General features: G+C 43.4%; 3 non-coding genes and 1 pseudogene across 3 annotated transcripts; all 4 read left to right on the forward strand.

Annotated features, from left to right (window-relative positions):
* The first annotated feature begins 1,807 nt into the window (after positions 1-1,807).
* LOC130337394 (U2 spliceosomal RNA) lies at positions 1,808-1,993 on the forward strand. The gene has a single exon (XR_008878280.1). It is a non-coding gene; the product is annotated as a U2 spliceosomal RNA (small nuclear RNA).
* A 6,903-nt stretch (positions 1,994-8,896) lies between these two features.
* Positions 8,897-9,076, forward strand: LOC130337400 (U2 spliceosomal RNA; annotated as a pseudogene).
* Positions 9,077-11,173: 2,097 nt separating this feature from the next.
* LOC130337358 (U2 spliceosomal RNA) lies at positions 11,174-11,364 on the forward strand. The gene has a single exon (XR_008878247.1). It is a non-coding gene; the product is annotated as a U2 spliceosomal RNA (small nuclear RNA).
* A 2,100-nt stretch (positions 11,365-13,464) lies between these two features.
* LOC130337361 (U2 spliceosomal RNA) lies at positions 13,465-13,655 on the forward strand. Its single transcript, XR_008878249.1, has one exon. It is a non-coding gene; the product is annotated as a U2 spliceosomal RNA (small nuclear RNA).
* Positions 13,656-15,659: the final 2,004 nt, after the last annotated feature.

The raw sequence follows: 15,659 nt of genomic DNA on the forward strand, positions 1-15,659 counted from the left end.
ATAGAAATCAAACTGTAGCAATTTTATCCTTAGACTTTGAAAAAGCCTTTGATAGGGTCTCCCATGAATACCTGTTTTTAGTTCTTAAAAAGATGGCAGTGCCTGAAACGATTTTAAGCCGAATCATGCTTTTATACCGATCCTGTTTTAGTCAAGTCTCTGTTAATGGCTTTTTAACCAGCGGTGTTCCTCTTTTATCAGGTGTCAAACAGGGCTGCCCCCTGTCCCCACTCCTTTTTATTTGCGCAATCGAACCACTGATGGCCCTCCTCAGAAAAGACCGGGTAGTAAGAGGCGTACCGATACCTGGTGGAGGAGGGACCCATCTAAAGGTGTTGGGGTACATGGATGATGTCACCATACTGTGCCCGGACTCTCCATCCATGAGGGGGGCATTGAGGAACACCAGCTATTTCTGCGAGGTCTCTGGTTTTAAGCTAAACACAGATAAATGTGACTGTTTTTATATTGGCTCCTGGGATTCATCCATCACCCCAGGAGTCACAATGCAACAGGATCAAATTAAAGTTTTAGGTATTGTTTTTAACCAGGTCAATGATGGGAGCCCTAACTGGGATTCAGCTATAGCTAAGATGGAGAAGAAGATTTTAATGTGGAATCTTAGAAACCTTACCATGGAGGGGAAGATTTTAATAATAAAGATGGTTTTACTCCCTATTATGCTATACATTGCCATGGTATTTCCTCCATCTATTTTATACATTAAAAAAGTAACTAGAATTGTTTTTACTTTTTTATGGGGTTCAAAAATGGAGAAATTAAAGCGTGATTTTATGTACAAAAGTAAAGATAATGGCGGGAAAGATGTTCCTAACCTTTTTACTTTCTTTTACATAAAGTATTTCTGTTTCTGTTTTAAAATTATTAAATCCGATGGCATTTTTAGCTGCTTTTTAAGGTACGCTGCGGGCATGGTTTTTAAAAGATGGTTGCGCATCCCTCTGAACGCTCCGGTGCTTCTGTGTCCCCCAAAACATTATGTGGTGTTGGAAAAGACAGTCAGGCTCCTAGGTCTCCAAGATTTGGAGCCTGACATACTGGGGGACCAGAGAAAGGTATCATATATCCTCAGGCGGAGTGAGGTTACCCTGGCAGTGTCCAATTTCACACAGGCAAGATCCAAAAAGGTATGGCGGAACGTGTACGGGAAGTTTCTGGCGAATGTACACAGGGATCTTGCCTGGGCAATCGTCCACCAGTGCCTCCCTACTCGTGAGTTTCAGCACAGGCGAGGACTGGTGGCGAGAGCCAAGTGCCCGAGAGATGGCTGCGGAGTGGACGAAACGGTGCTGCACATATTTTGGAACTGCCCTTTTGCACGGGAGCTTTGGAGGAAGGTAGGCCCACTTTTGAAGTGGGCCTGCGGCCTAAAAGATTTTAATCACGAATGTGTCTTTTACGGTCTTTTTAACTGCCCCAATTTTAAACAGCAGATGATCTGCTGGATGATTATTAATTGTTTTAAAAATGCCATCTGGAAAGTTAGGAACATCTTACTTTTTAAACATGATTTTATTGATGTTAAAAACTGTATAAAGCTGGCCCTGAGTGAGATGTACATCTATTACCTAAGAGACAAGAAACAGTTGGGGGCCAGCGAGGCAGCATCCATGTGGTGTCTGCCTCTATGGAACGAAATAACAGTATAATCAGTTTTTATGACATTTGTATAATGTTTTATCCTGCCATTTTTATTTTTTCTCCTTTTATTACTGGTTTTATTATTTGTATTTTAAAACTTTTGTGAACCTTTTATTATTTTGCATTTTAAATTTTGTATGGTTTCTTATTTATTCAATAAAATTTTGTTGAAACCTTATCTGTTCTTATCAGTTTAATATCTGATACGTCCCCTATCTGGGGACCATATATTAAATGGATTTTTGAGAACGGGGGCCGATTTCGAAGCTTGCTTCCGTCGCCCTATGCATTGATCCGATATGGCAGTATCTTCGGGTACAGTGCACCACCCCCTTACAGGGTTAAAAAGAAAGATTCCTACTTTCATTGCTACCTGCTTGCTGGCTAGCCAGCTAGCCAGCCCTGTGGGCCTTGCTGCTGCTGCAGCCAAAAAACAAAAGGTGGTGCTGCTGCTGCTTCTGCTGCTTCTGCTTCTGCTTGTGTCTGGCCGCTGTTGGAGCGTCCAGGCACAGGACTTCTGCTGCTGCTGACTAAATGGCCTCCTTAATTGGATCATTTGAGTAGCCAGCACACCTGTGCAGGTAGGGCATGACATGATAGGCAGCTGCCTTGATAGCGGGTGGGTGCTGAATGTTCCTAATTGACAAAATAAGATTAATGCTTATGAAGAAATATAAAATCTCATCCCTTCCCCAATATCGCGCCACACCCCTACCCCTTAATTCCCTGGTTGAACTTGATGGACATATGTCTTTTTTCGACCGTACTAACTATGTAACTATGTAACATAACATGGGGGGGGGGGGTCTCCTGGCTGTTCACACAGGTGTGTCATTGCTGTACATTGACCATGCATTGCTTCTGTGGTATTGCAAAGGCAAAGACAAATGCTTCCAGCCATCCATTGCACTAATGGATTGGTCATCAGCTGGCTGTCTATGTCCCGCATCAATATAGACCAAAGTACAGAGGGTTAGGCTATGCTATTGTGCACCTACCTGATGCATCAGAAGGTGCGAGGCCCTTGCTAAATTCTGTGCACAGACTTTGAGATCTATGCTTTAGACTGTATCTAAACCTGCTCCAACATGGACTGACATTCTGGCCTACTTTCAGCCGATGCGACTTGTCTGTCGCTGAACAGTCGCTTTTTATGTATTCAGAACCTATGTATAATGATGTAAAAATGCTCTAGAAGCTAAAGTCGCAGAAATGTCACACATATTTGGCCTGCAACTTTCTGTGCGACAAATTCAGACAGGAAAAATCAGTATAAATCCTTAGAAAATTATCCCCCAGTGTCTCCATCTGCTGGCGGTATTGAATAAGCATTGCTGCACTGATGGGGTATGCATTAGACGAAAAAAAAGAAGAAAAAGAAGAATAATACGCCCAGAAAAGTGGCGAAAAGGAGAAAAACGTAAAAAAACGTGAAAAAAAAGTAAGAGGAAGAGAAGGGAAAAAAAGGTGGAAATGGGTTTAAAAGTGATTTCGGCGGAGAAATATATATATATATATATATATATATATATATATATATATATATACGCGCACACACACACATATATATAAACGTATTCTCCGTTGAGATATTGCAGCCGCTGCTGTGTCCAGGCCCAGGAGCCTTAGCACTGTGCTGTGATGTCACTCAATACCACTGACATCACTAGGTGTAAACAACATCTCTCCTTTGCTGTGTATGTGACTATGGAGCTGTTTGGTGATGTCGTCTATTATGGCCTTCATAGAAGCAACAGGAGATTGTTGCATCCATCTAGAACCCTCAGAACTACAGTGCTATGATGTCACTCACTTCCACAGGCCTTGCAGAGTGTAAACAACAACAACCCAGCTTTGTTGTGTATGTAACCATAGGGATTTGTGATGTCACCTAGAACCTTCACAGCAGCGACAGCTTTATGAGGAGCATCAGCACTGCTCTGCCTGAGCAGAACCATCACCGCCATAGGTTGTCAAATAACCCGGATTTAACCCACACAGGTAAGTCCAATGGGGTGCAGGCATGTCCTCTATGCTTACAGCTTCCCGTGGGTGTTGGTTTGATACCGTTTGGGGACAGCCAAGGAGGCATCTGCAGGCAACAAAGGTAGGTGTGTGCTTGTGTGTGTGTTTCCTATGCAGATCCTAAGCCCAGTGTCACATGCAAGTAGGAGGAGTAAGAAGGGTTCCTGGCAAATCCGGGTTATGGATTGCATTTAAAAAGGCCCCGTGGGAGTGCAATGGGCCCCTGTCTTGCTGCTTAGCAATAATGGTATGGGTTTAGGTTCTGCTGTGTGTACTGGTGGTTGACTGCCCCCCAGCCCAGAGTGTGCATGGAAAATTGTCTGGCAGCCTCCCTGACAGCAAGCAGTGATAGTGCCCATGAAGGGGACCTTGTTGGGCCCGCCCCTTTCACGGTTATCGCTTCTCGGCCTTTTGGCTCCGATCAAGTGTAAACTTGGTCTGGGTCAGGGGTGCAGGTGTTCTGCTGAGCAGGAATCCGGAGTGGTGATCTTACTGTGGAATCGACAGACAAGAGAAGAACAATGGCTGGAAAGGAATACCTCCCTGCGATTGAGAAGACTGTACGTTTTGTGGTGGAAACTTCTGACCGGGGTAAGAATCGGATTGAGTACATTGGACATGAACTTGTGGAGAAATTGGGCGGTTTTGGCATGGATAGTTTGTTCTGTGTGCAAGAGAATAGGAAGCAAGGAATATATGATGTGTCCTTCATCTATGAAGCTGATTGCCAGAACTTCTATGAATGTTTGAAAAGAAATGCCAATAACCCTGTCTTGGAAAATGTAAAGTTTTTTCCTCTGTTTGAGATGGGAGTGAAGACTCTGTTTGTACATATGTACAATCCGTTCTTAGACCCGGATATTATTAAGAACTTTCTAAGTATCTACTGTGAAAGTGTCCAAGGGGGAGTGAAGCAAACTAGTAGTTTGGGTGTGTTTAATGGCACATGGAAGTTCTTTGTAAAACTGAAGCTGGATCCTGGGAGCATTGGTGAAGTGAAACACCCACCGGCCAATTTTTCAATCGCTGGAAACCGGGGTTATGTCTATTATTATGGCCAGCCATTGTTTTGCCGTGATTGTTTGCTGTTTGGACATGTTAAAGAGGCTTGTCCAGGTAATAAGAAGTGCCGAAATTGTAAAATGCCAGGGCATGAGGCGGGAGCTTGTCCACAGCCCAGAACTTGTGATCTTTGTGGCCTTGTTGGACATGTGTATAGAAATTGTCCGGAGGTGGCTAAGAGGGAGAAGGAGAAAGAGGCCAGAAAAGATTTGGCAATTAAAAAAAGGGAAAAGGCAAAGGCAGACATGGCAGAAAAGAGTGTGATTGCTATTATTGAGAAAGCAACGGTGGTGGAAGAGAAGGTGCAGGAGGAGATTGAAGAGGAGATGGAGGAGGAGGTGAGAATTGAAGAGGTGCCTAGTCCTCAGGTGTCTGGCACTCAAAAAGTTGAATGGTCGAATTCAGAAGAGGAAAGTGCTAAAGAGAGAGAGGAAGATCTTTTTCGTCCCCCACGGAAGGCGGCGAGAGGTGCCAGTGGTGAAAAGATGGAGCAGACGGTGGTGGAGACGAGTAATCGTTTTGCCGCAATATCTGAGGGTGAAATGGATAAATGCATTGGAGAAGAAACTTCTCCCTCGACACTGAGCCGTAAAGTTCATTAACTCTCTTCTAGGTTTTTTCTTCCTATGGGTTGTTATTTGATTTGATATGTCTTTTTCGGTTAGTTTGTCAAATGTTAGAGTCTTTAAAAATAAGAATAGAAGAGCGGCCATTCTGGAGGAATTGGCAGGAACTAATAATGACATAATTTGTCTACAGGAATGTGGATTGGATTTTCCTCCAAAAAAGGAGGAGTGGAGATATGGACCAGCAGTGTGGTCTTGCTCTAATGTAAATAGAAATGATGGAGTTGGGGTTTTGTTTAGGAATAATAAGTTTAAAGTTTGTAGTCAAATGGTGTTAAGGGAAGGAAGGTGTGTGTTGGTGGAGGTTGGGTTACATGGGTTTAAGTTTAAGTTAATTAATGTTTATGCACCTGTGAATAAGGAGGAGAGGGTGGGTTTGTTTGAAATAATTAAGGGGTTTTTGTCTGGGAAGGAACCAGTGTTGTTAGTAGGTGATTTCAACTGTGAGATTGGGAGGGATGCGGATGTTTCTGGAAATATGCTTAAGAGTATGGTGAGTGATTTCAAGTTAAGAGATGTGGTTGAAGTGTGTGGTGTGAATCCTGTGTTAGCAACATATCATGCTGAGAGTGGAAGGAGTGAGTCAAGATTAGATATGTGTTTTGTGTCCAAAATGATAGGATGTATGTGGTATAAGCAAGAGAGAGTGATTTATTCTGATCATGAGCGTGTGAGTTGTGGTTTGGTGTTGGATGAGATTTGCATAAGTGGGAGGGGTTACTGGAAGCTTAATGTGAAACTGTTGGATGAAAAGGAGGTATATGATAGGTATATTAAGAAGTATAAGTTATGGTGTGAGAAGAAAAAAGAATTTTTGGATTTATTGTGTTGGTGGGAGTGGGTTAAAGAAAGAACTAAGGTTTTTTTCAAGAGGGAAGGTTATAAAAGGAAAGCTAGGGAAAGAAAGAAGTATGAATGGCTGAATAAAAGGTTGGGGTTTCTCATTAAGTTGAAAAAGAAGGGATGGAGAGTGGATGGTAAGATTGATGCTGTGAAAAGAGATATAAAGGATTGGTTGAATGAAAGAGGAAAAGAGTTAATGTACCGAGCAAAAGTGGACAAATTGGAGAAGGATGAAAAGTGTTCAAGATATTTTTTTTAAGAAAGTGATTGGGAGAAAGGATGATTTAGTGAGTGTGTATGATAAGGATGGTGGTTTGGTGAGAGGCAAAGCTGTACTGAATGTGGTGAAAGAGTTTTATGAGGACTTATATGCAGTCAAACAGTGTGATAGGGGTTTGGCTGAGGAAGTGCTGGAAGTGATTGATAAGAAGGTAGATTGTAATGAGTATGAGAGTTTAATGAGAGAGATTGGAATGGAAGAGATTAAAAGGACGGTTGATAGTATGGCTAAAAATAAGACTCCTGGAGAGGATGGGTTGCCGGCTGAGTTTTATGTGAAATTGTGGGATGTACTGAAGGATGATATGGAGAGTATCTTTAAGTATATGTGGGCTAATGGAAGATTGGTGGAAAGTATGAAGAGTGGGATAGTGGTTTTGATTTATAAGAAAGGGGATGTGAATGATGTAAGGAATTGGAGGCCGATAACTTTGTTGAATGTGGATTATAAAATATTTGCAAAGCTGATTACAAATAGAATGAGGGACGTGATAGAGCAAGTGATTGGGGAGGAGCAAGTGTGTGGTGTGCCAGGAAGAAGAATTAGTGAGAATTTGTGTTTGTTGAGAGATATATTGTGGGATGGTATGTGTAGAAAGCAGGTGGTTCGTGTGTTGTCAATTGATTTTGAAAAAGCTTTTGACCGTTTGTCGCATGGGTTTTTGTTTAAGGTGCTAGTTAAAATGGGGTTTCCAGGTGATTTTGTGAATATTGTGAGAATGTTGTATAAGGAAGTGTATAGTAAGATTCTGATTAATGGATGGATGACTGAGGAGATTAAAGTATGTTCAGGGGTGAGACAGGGATGTCCCTTGTCACCTATTGCTTTTATTTGTGCTATGGAACCATTATTAGAATTATTGCGTAAGGATAAATGTGTGAGAGGTGTGAGAGTTCCGGGGGGTCGTGGTAAAGAGGTTAAAGTGTTGGCTTATATGGATGATGTATGTGTGGTAAGTGAATCTGTTGCGGCTGTAAGAAGATCCAAGTTATTGGTAAGTCTGTTTTGTGGTGCGTCTGGTTTTAAGGTCAATTGGGGAAAGAGTGAATATAAATGTTTTGGTGGTGTGACTCAGAGTGAGGATGTTGGTATGGAAGGGGTGGAAGGGCCTATTCAGGTGTTGGGGGTGAAGATGGATGAACGGTTGGATGGTAGAAATAGTTGGGAGGATGTGGGGAAGAGAGTGCAAAAGAAATTGAATTTTTGGAGGTTGAGAGAGTTGTCAATGGTTGGTAAGGTTATGATAGTGAAGAGTGTGATTTTGCCAATACTGTTATATGTTGCTGTTGTGTTTCCGCCAAGTTATATGGTTTTGCGAAAGGTGAAAAGAATGTTATTTGTGTTTTTGTGGGGTACAAAGATGGAAAGAGTTAAGAGAGAGATTGTAATGAAAGATGGTAAAAATGGAGGAATGGACTTTCCGAATGTTGATGTGTATCTGGGTGTGAATATTGTTTTTGCTTTGAAAAGAATGATGGGAGGTGAAAAGAGTTGTGCATGTATGGTGAGATATTTGGGTGGCAGTGTGTTATGTAAATTGGGTTGGTTGGAAAGAGATTTGAGAGTGCCTTATGCTTTTGTGTGTCCTAGTTGGTATGTATATGTGGTGAAATTTTTGGAGAATTATAGGTTGATTGGTGTGGGTCCAGAAGTGTTTGTGAGTAAAAAGAGTATGATTGGGTACATTAAAAAAGACGAAGTTGAATGTTCAATTAATATGGTGAGAGCTGTAGATGTGGGGAGAGTGTGGAAGAGTATAATGACTGTTGGAGTAACAAATAGACAACGTGAGATAGTATGGCAGAGTTTGCATGGTGCGTTACCGGTAAGAGAATTTCAAAGAAATAGAGGGATTGGAAGGTATGAGAAGTGTCCAAGAGATGAGTGTGATGGGATTGAGAGTGTGATGCATGTATTTTGGAATTGTGAAATGGCGCAAGGTGTGTGGAAAGGGATGAGATTGCTGTTTAAAGAATTGACTGGTATAAGGTATATGTCGTATGATGTGGTTATGTTTGGACTTAGTATGGTAGGGAGAGATAAGGAAAGGGTTTTTTTTGTGTTGCTTGCCATTATTAAAGAAGTACTTTGGGATGTTAGGAATTTATGTGTATTCAAAAGAAATAACGTGTCGGTGGAGGGTTGTATTAAGATGATTCTAGATAGGTTATATGTTGTTTATTTGTGTGATAGGAAGAATTTGGGGGATAAGGATGCTGAGGGGATATGGAAGTTTTTGAAATGGAGATATCTTGTAAGTTTGTAATTGGTGATGGTATTTATGTTTGTTTGAAATTGAAAATAAAAAGAAAGACCTAATGATGAGTTGGACTTTACTTCAGAAAGTCTAAGTGACGAAGTATGGAGTTGGATTTTGATGTTTTAATGTCCAAACCTGAAGGTTTAAAAAAAAAAAAAAAAAAAATCTGTTCTTATCAGTTTAATATCTGATACGTCCCCTATCTGGGGACCATATATTAAATGGATTTTTGAGAACGGGGGCCGATTTCGAAGCTTGCTTCCGTCGCCCTATGCATTGACCCGATATGGCAGTATCTTCGGGTACAGTGCACCACCCCCTTACAGGGTTAAAAAAGAAAGATTCCTACTTTCATTGCTACCTGCTTGCTGGCTAGCCAGCTAGCCAGCCCTGTGGGCCTTGCTGCTGCTGCTGCTGCTGCAGCCAAAAAACAAAAGGTGGTGCTGCTGCTGCTTCTGCTGCTTCTGCTTCTGCTTGTGTCTGGCCGCTGTTGGAGCGTCCAGGCACAGGACTTCTGCTGCTGCTGACTAAATGGCCTCCTTAATTGGATCATTTGAGTAGCCAGCACACCTGTGCAGGTAGGGCATGACATGATAGGCAGCTGCCTTGATAGCGGGTGGGTGCTGAATGTTCCTAATTGACAAAATAAGATTAATGCTTATGAAGAAATATAAAATCTCATCCCTTCCCCAATATCGCGCCACACCCCTACCCCTTAATTCCCTGGTTGAACTTGATGGACATATGTCTTTTTTCGACCGTACTAACTATGTAACTATGTAACATAACATGGGGGGGGGGGGGGGGTCTCCTGGCTGTTCACACAGGTGTGTCATTGCTGTACATTGACCATGCATTGCTTCTGTGGTATTGCAAAGGCAAAGACAAATGCTTCCAGCCATCCATTGCACTAATGGATTGGTCATCAGCTGGCTGTCTATGTCCCGCATCAATATAGACCAAAGTACAGAGGGTTAGGCTATGCTATTGTGCACCTACCTGATGCATCAGAAGGTGCGAGGCCCTTGCTAAATTCTGTGCACAGACTTTGAGATCTATGCTTTAGACTGTATCTAAACCTGCTCCAACATGGACTGACATTCTGGCCTACTTTCAGCCGATGCGACTTGTCTGTCGCTGAACAGTCGCTTTTTATGTATTCAGAACCTATGTATAATGATGTAAAAATGCTCTAGAAGCTAAAGTCGCAGAAATGTCACACATATTTGGCCTGCAACTTTCTGTGCGACAAATTCAGACAGGAAAAATCAGTATAAATCCTTAGAAAATTATCCCCCAGTGTCTCCATCTGCTGGCGGTATTGAATAAGCATTGCTGCACTGATGGGGTATGCATTAGACGAAAAAAAAGAAGAAAAAGAAGAATAATACGCCCAGAAAAGAGGCGAAAAGGAGAAAAACGTAAAAAAACGTGAAAAAAAAGTAAGAGGAAGAGAAGGGAAAAAAAGGTGGAAATGGGTTTAAAAGTGATTTCGGCGGAGAAATATATATATATATATATATATATATATATATATATATACGCGCACACACACACATATATATAAACGTATTCTCCGTTGAGATATTGCAGCCGCTGCTGTGTCCAGGCCCAGGAGCCTTAGCACTGTGCTGTGATGTCACTCAATACCACTGACATCACTAGGTGTAAACAACATCTCTCCTTTGCTGTGTATGTGACTATGGAGCTGTTTGGTGATGTCGTCTATTATGGCCTTCATAGAAGCAACAGGAGATTGTTGCATCCATCTAGAACCCTCAGAACTACAGTGCTATGATGTCACTCACTTCCACAGGCCTTGCAGAGTGTAAACAACAACAACCCAGCTTTGTTGTGTATGTAACCATAGGGATTTGTGATGTCACCTAGAACCTTCACAGCAGCGACAGCTTTATGAGGAGCATCAGCACTGCTCTGCCTGAGCAGAACCATCACCGCCATAGGTTGTCAAATAACCCGGATTTAACCCACACAGGTAAGTCCAATGGGGTGCAGGCATGTCCTCTATGCTTACAGCTTCCCGTGGGTGTTGGTTTGATACCGTTTGGGGACAGCCAAGGAGGCATCTGCAGGCAACAAAGGTAGGTGTGTGCTTGTGTGTGTGTTTCCTATGCAGATCCTAAGCCCAGTGTCACATGCAAGTAGGAGGAGTAAGAAGGGTTCCTGGCAAATCCGGGTTATGGATTGCATTTAAAAAGGCCCCGTGGGAGTGCAATGGGCCCCTGTCTTGCTGCTTAGCAATAATGGTATGGGTTTAGGTTCTGCTGTGTGTACTGGTGGTTGACTGCCCCCCAGCCCAGAGTGTGCATGGAAAATTGTCTGGCAGCCTCCCTGACAGCAAGCAGTGATAGTGCCCATGAAGGGGACCTTGTTGGGCCCGCCCCTTTCACGGTTATCGCTTCTCGGCCTTTTGGCTAAGATCAAGTGTAGTATCTGTTCTTATCAGTTTAATATCTGATACGTCCCCTATCTGGGGACCATATATTAAATGGATTTTTGAGAACGGGGGCCGATTTCGAAGCTTGCTTCCGTCGCCCTATGCATTGACCCGATATGGCAGTATCTTCGGGTACAGTGCACCACCCCCTTACAGGGTTAAAAAGAAAGATTCCTACTTTCATTGCTACCTGCTTGCTGGCTAGCCAGCTAGCCAGCCCTGTGGGCCTTGCTGCTGCTGCTGCTGCTGCAGCCAAAAAACAAAAGGTGGTGCTGCTGCTGCTTCTGCTGCTTCTGCTTCTGCTTGTGTCTGGCCGCTGTTGGAGCGTCCAGGCACAGGACTTCTGCTGCTGCTGACTAAATGGCCTCCTTAATTGGATCATTTGAGTAGCCAGCACACCTGTGCAGGTAGGGCATGACATGATAGGCAGCTGCCTTGATAGCGGGTGGGTGCTGAATGTTCCTAATTGACAAAATAAGATTAATGCTTATGAAGAAATATAAAATCTCATCCCTTCCCCAATATCGCGCCACACCCCTACCCCTTAATTCCCTGGTTGAACTTGATGGACATATGTCTTTTTTCGACCGTACTAACTATGTAACTATGTAACATAACATGGGGGGGGGGGGGGGGTCTCCTGGCTGTTCACACAGGTGTGTCATTGCTGTACATTGACCATGCATTGCTTCTGTGGTATTGCAAAGGCAAAGACAAATGCTTCCAGCCATCCATTGCACTAATGGATTGGTCATCAGCTGGCTGTCTATGTCCCGCATCAATATAGACCAAAGTACAGAGGGTTAGGCTATGCTATTGTGCACCTACCTGATGCATCAGAAGGTGCGAGGCCCTTGCTAAATTCTGTGCACAGACTTTGAGATCTATGCTTTAGACTGTATCTAAACCTGCTCCAACATGGACTGACATTCTGGCCTACTTTCAGCCGATGCGACTTGTCTGTCGCTGAACAGTCGCTTTTTATGTATTCAGAACCTATGTATAATGATGTAAAAATGCTCTAGAAGCTAAAGTCGCAGAAATGTCACACATATTTGGCCTGCAACTTTCTGTGCGACAAATTCAGACAGGAAAAATCAGTATAAATCCTTAGAAAATTATCCCCCAGTGTCTCCATCTGCTGGCGGTATTGAATAAGCATTGCTGCACTGATGGGGTATGCATTAGACGAAAAAAAAGAAGAAAAAGAAGAATAATACGCCCAGAAAAGAGGCGAAAAGGAGAAAAACGTAAAAAAACGTGAAAAAAAAGTAAGAGGAAGAGAAGGGAAAAAAAGGTGGAAATGGGTTTAAAAGTGATTTCGGCGGAGAAATATATATATATATATATATATATATATATATATATATATATACGCGCACACACACACATATATATAAACGTATTCTCCGTTGAGATATTGCAGCCGCTGCTGTGTCCAGGCCCAGGAGCCTTAGCACTGTGCTGTGATGTCACTCAATACCACTGACATCACTAGGTGTAAACAACATCTCTCCTTTGCTGTGTATGTGACTATGGAGCTGTTTGGTGATGTCGTCTATTATGGCCTTCATAGAAGCAACAGGAGATTGTTGCATCCATCTAGAACCCTCAGAACTACAGTGCTATGATGTCACTCACTTCCACAGGCCTTGCAGAGTGTAAACAACAACAACCCAGCTTTGTTGTGTATGTAACCATAGGGATTTGTGATGTCACCTAGAACCTTCACAGCAGCGACAGCTTTATGAGGAGCATCAGCACTGCTCTGCCTGAGCAGAACCATCACCGCCATAGGTTGTCAAATAACCCGGATTTAACCCACACAGGTAAGTCCAATGGGGTGCAGGCATGTCCTCTATGCTTACAGCTTCCCGTGGGTGTTGGTTTGATACCGTTTGGGGACAGCCAAGGAGGCATCTGCAGGCAACAAAGGTAGGTGTGTGCTTGTGTGTGTGTTTCCTATGCAGATCCTAAGCCCAGTGTCACATGCAAGTAGGAGGAGTAAGAAGGGTTCCTGGCAAATCCGGGTTATGGATTGCATTTAAAAAGGCCCCGTGGGAGTGCAATGGGCCCCTGTCTTGCTGCTTAGCAATAATGGTATGGGTTTAGGTTCTGCTGTGTGTACTGGTGGTTGACTGCCCCCCAGCCCAGAGTGTGCATGGAAAATTGTCTGGCAGCCTCCCTGACAGCAAGCAGTGATAGTGCCCATGAAGGGGACCTTGTTGGGCCCGCCCCTTTCACGGTTATCGCTTCTCGGCCTTTTGGCTAAGATCAAGTGTAGTATCTGTTCTTATCAGTTTAATATCTGATACGTCCCCTATCTGGGGACCATATATTAAATGGATTTTTGAGAACGGGGGCCGATTTCGAAGCTTGCTTCCGTCGCCCTATGCATTGACCCGATATGGCAGTATCTTCGGGTACAGTGCACCACCCCCTTACAGGGTTAAAAAGAAAGATTCCTACTTTCATTGCTACCTGCTTGCTGGCTAGCCAGCTAGCCAGCCCTGTGGGCCTTGCTGCTGCTGCTGCTGCTGCAGCCAAAAAACAAAAGGTGGTGCTGCTGCTGCTTCTGCTGCTTCTGCTTCTGCTTGTGTCTGGCCGCTGTTGGAGCGTCCAGGCACAGGACTTCTGCTGCTGCTGACTAAATGGCCTCCTTAATTGGATCATTTGAGTAGCCAGCACACCTGTGCAGGTAGGGCATGACATGATAGGCAGCTGCCTTGATAGCGGGTGGGTGCTGAATGTTCCTAATTGACAAAATAAGATTAATGCTTATGAAGAAATATAAAATCTCATCCCTTCCCCAATATCGCGCCACACCCCTACCCCTTAATTCCCTGGTTGAACTTGATGGACATATGTCTTTTTTCGACCGTACTAACTATGTAACTATGTAACATAACATGGGGGGGGGGGGGGGGTCTCCTGGCTGTTCACACAGGTGTGTCATTGCTGTACATTGACCATGCATTGCTTCTGTGGTATTGCAAAGGCAAAGACAAATGCTTCCAGCCATCCATTGCACTAATGGATTGGTCATCAGCTGGCTGTCTATGTCCCGCATCAATATAGACCAAAGTACAGAGGGTTAGGCTATGCTATTGTGCACCTACCTGATGCATCAGAAGGTGCGAGGCCCTTGCTAAATTCTGTGCACAGACTTTGAGATCTATGCTTTAGACTGTATCTAAACCTGCTCCAACATGGACTGACATTCTGGCCTACTTTCAGCCGATGCGACTTGTCTGTCGCTGAACAGTCGCTTTTTATGTATTCAGAACCTATGTATAATGATGTAAAAATGCTCTAGAAGCTAAAGTCGCAGAAATGTCACACATATTTGGCCTGCAACTTTCTGTGCGACAAATTCAGACAGGAAAAATCAGTATAAATCCTTAGAAAATTATCCCCCAGTGTCTCCATCTGCTGGCGGTATTGAATAAGCATTGCTGCACTGATGGGGTATGCATTAGACGAAAAAAAAGAAGAAAAAGAAGAATAATACGCCCAGAAAAGAGGCGAAAAGGAGAAAAACGTAAAAAAACGTGAAAAAAAAGTAAGAGGAAGAGAAGGGAAAAAAAGGTGGAAATGGGTTTAAAAGTGATTTCGGCGGAGAAATATATATATATATATATATATATATATATATATATATATATACGCGCACACACACACATATATATAAACGTATTCTCCGTTGAGATATTGCAGCCGCTGCTGTGTCCAGGCCCAGGAGCCTTAGCACTGTGCTGTGATGTCACTCAATACCACTGACATCACTAGGTGTAAACAACATCTCTCCTTTGCTGTGTATGTGACTATGGAGCTGTTTGGTGATGTCGTCTATTATGGCCTTCATAGAAGCAACAGGAGATTGTTGCATCCATCTAGAACCCTCAGAACTACAGTGCTATGATGTCACTCACTTCCACAGGCCTTGCAGAGTGTAAACAACAACAACCCAGCTTTGTTGTGTATGTAACCATAGGGATTTGTGATGTCACCTAGAACCTTCACAGCAGCGACAGCTTTATGAGGAGCATCAGCACTGCTCTGCCTGAGCAGAACCATCACCGCCATAGGTTGTCAAATAACCCGGATTTAACCCACACAGGTAAGTCCAATGGGGTGCAGGCATGTCCTCTATGCTTACAGCTTCCCGTGGGTGTTGGTTTGATACCGTTTGGGGACAGCCAAGGAGGCATCTGCAGGCAACAAAGGTAGGTGTGTGCTTGTGTGTGTGTTTCCTATGCAGATCCTAAGCCCAGTGTCACATGCAAGTAGGAGGAGTAAGAAGGGTTCCTGGCAAATCCGGGTTATGGATTGCATTTAAAAAGGCCCCGTGGGAGTGCAATGGGCCCCTGTCTTGCTGCTTAGCAATAATGGTATGGGTTTAGGTTCTGCTGTGTGTACTGGTGGTTGACTGCCCCCCAGCCC

The sequence above is a fragment of the Hyla sarda genome, unplaced genomic scaffold (genome assembly GCF_029499605.1).
Source record: "Hyla sarda isolate aHylSar1 unplaced genomic scaffold, aHylSar1.hap1 scaffold_496, whole genome shotgun sequence".
NCBI lineage: Eukaryota > Metazoa > Chordata > Amphibia > Anura > Hylidae > Hyla > Hyla sarda.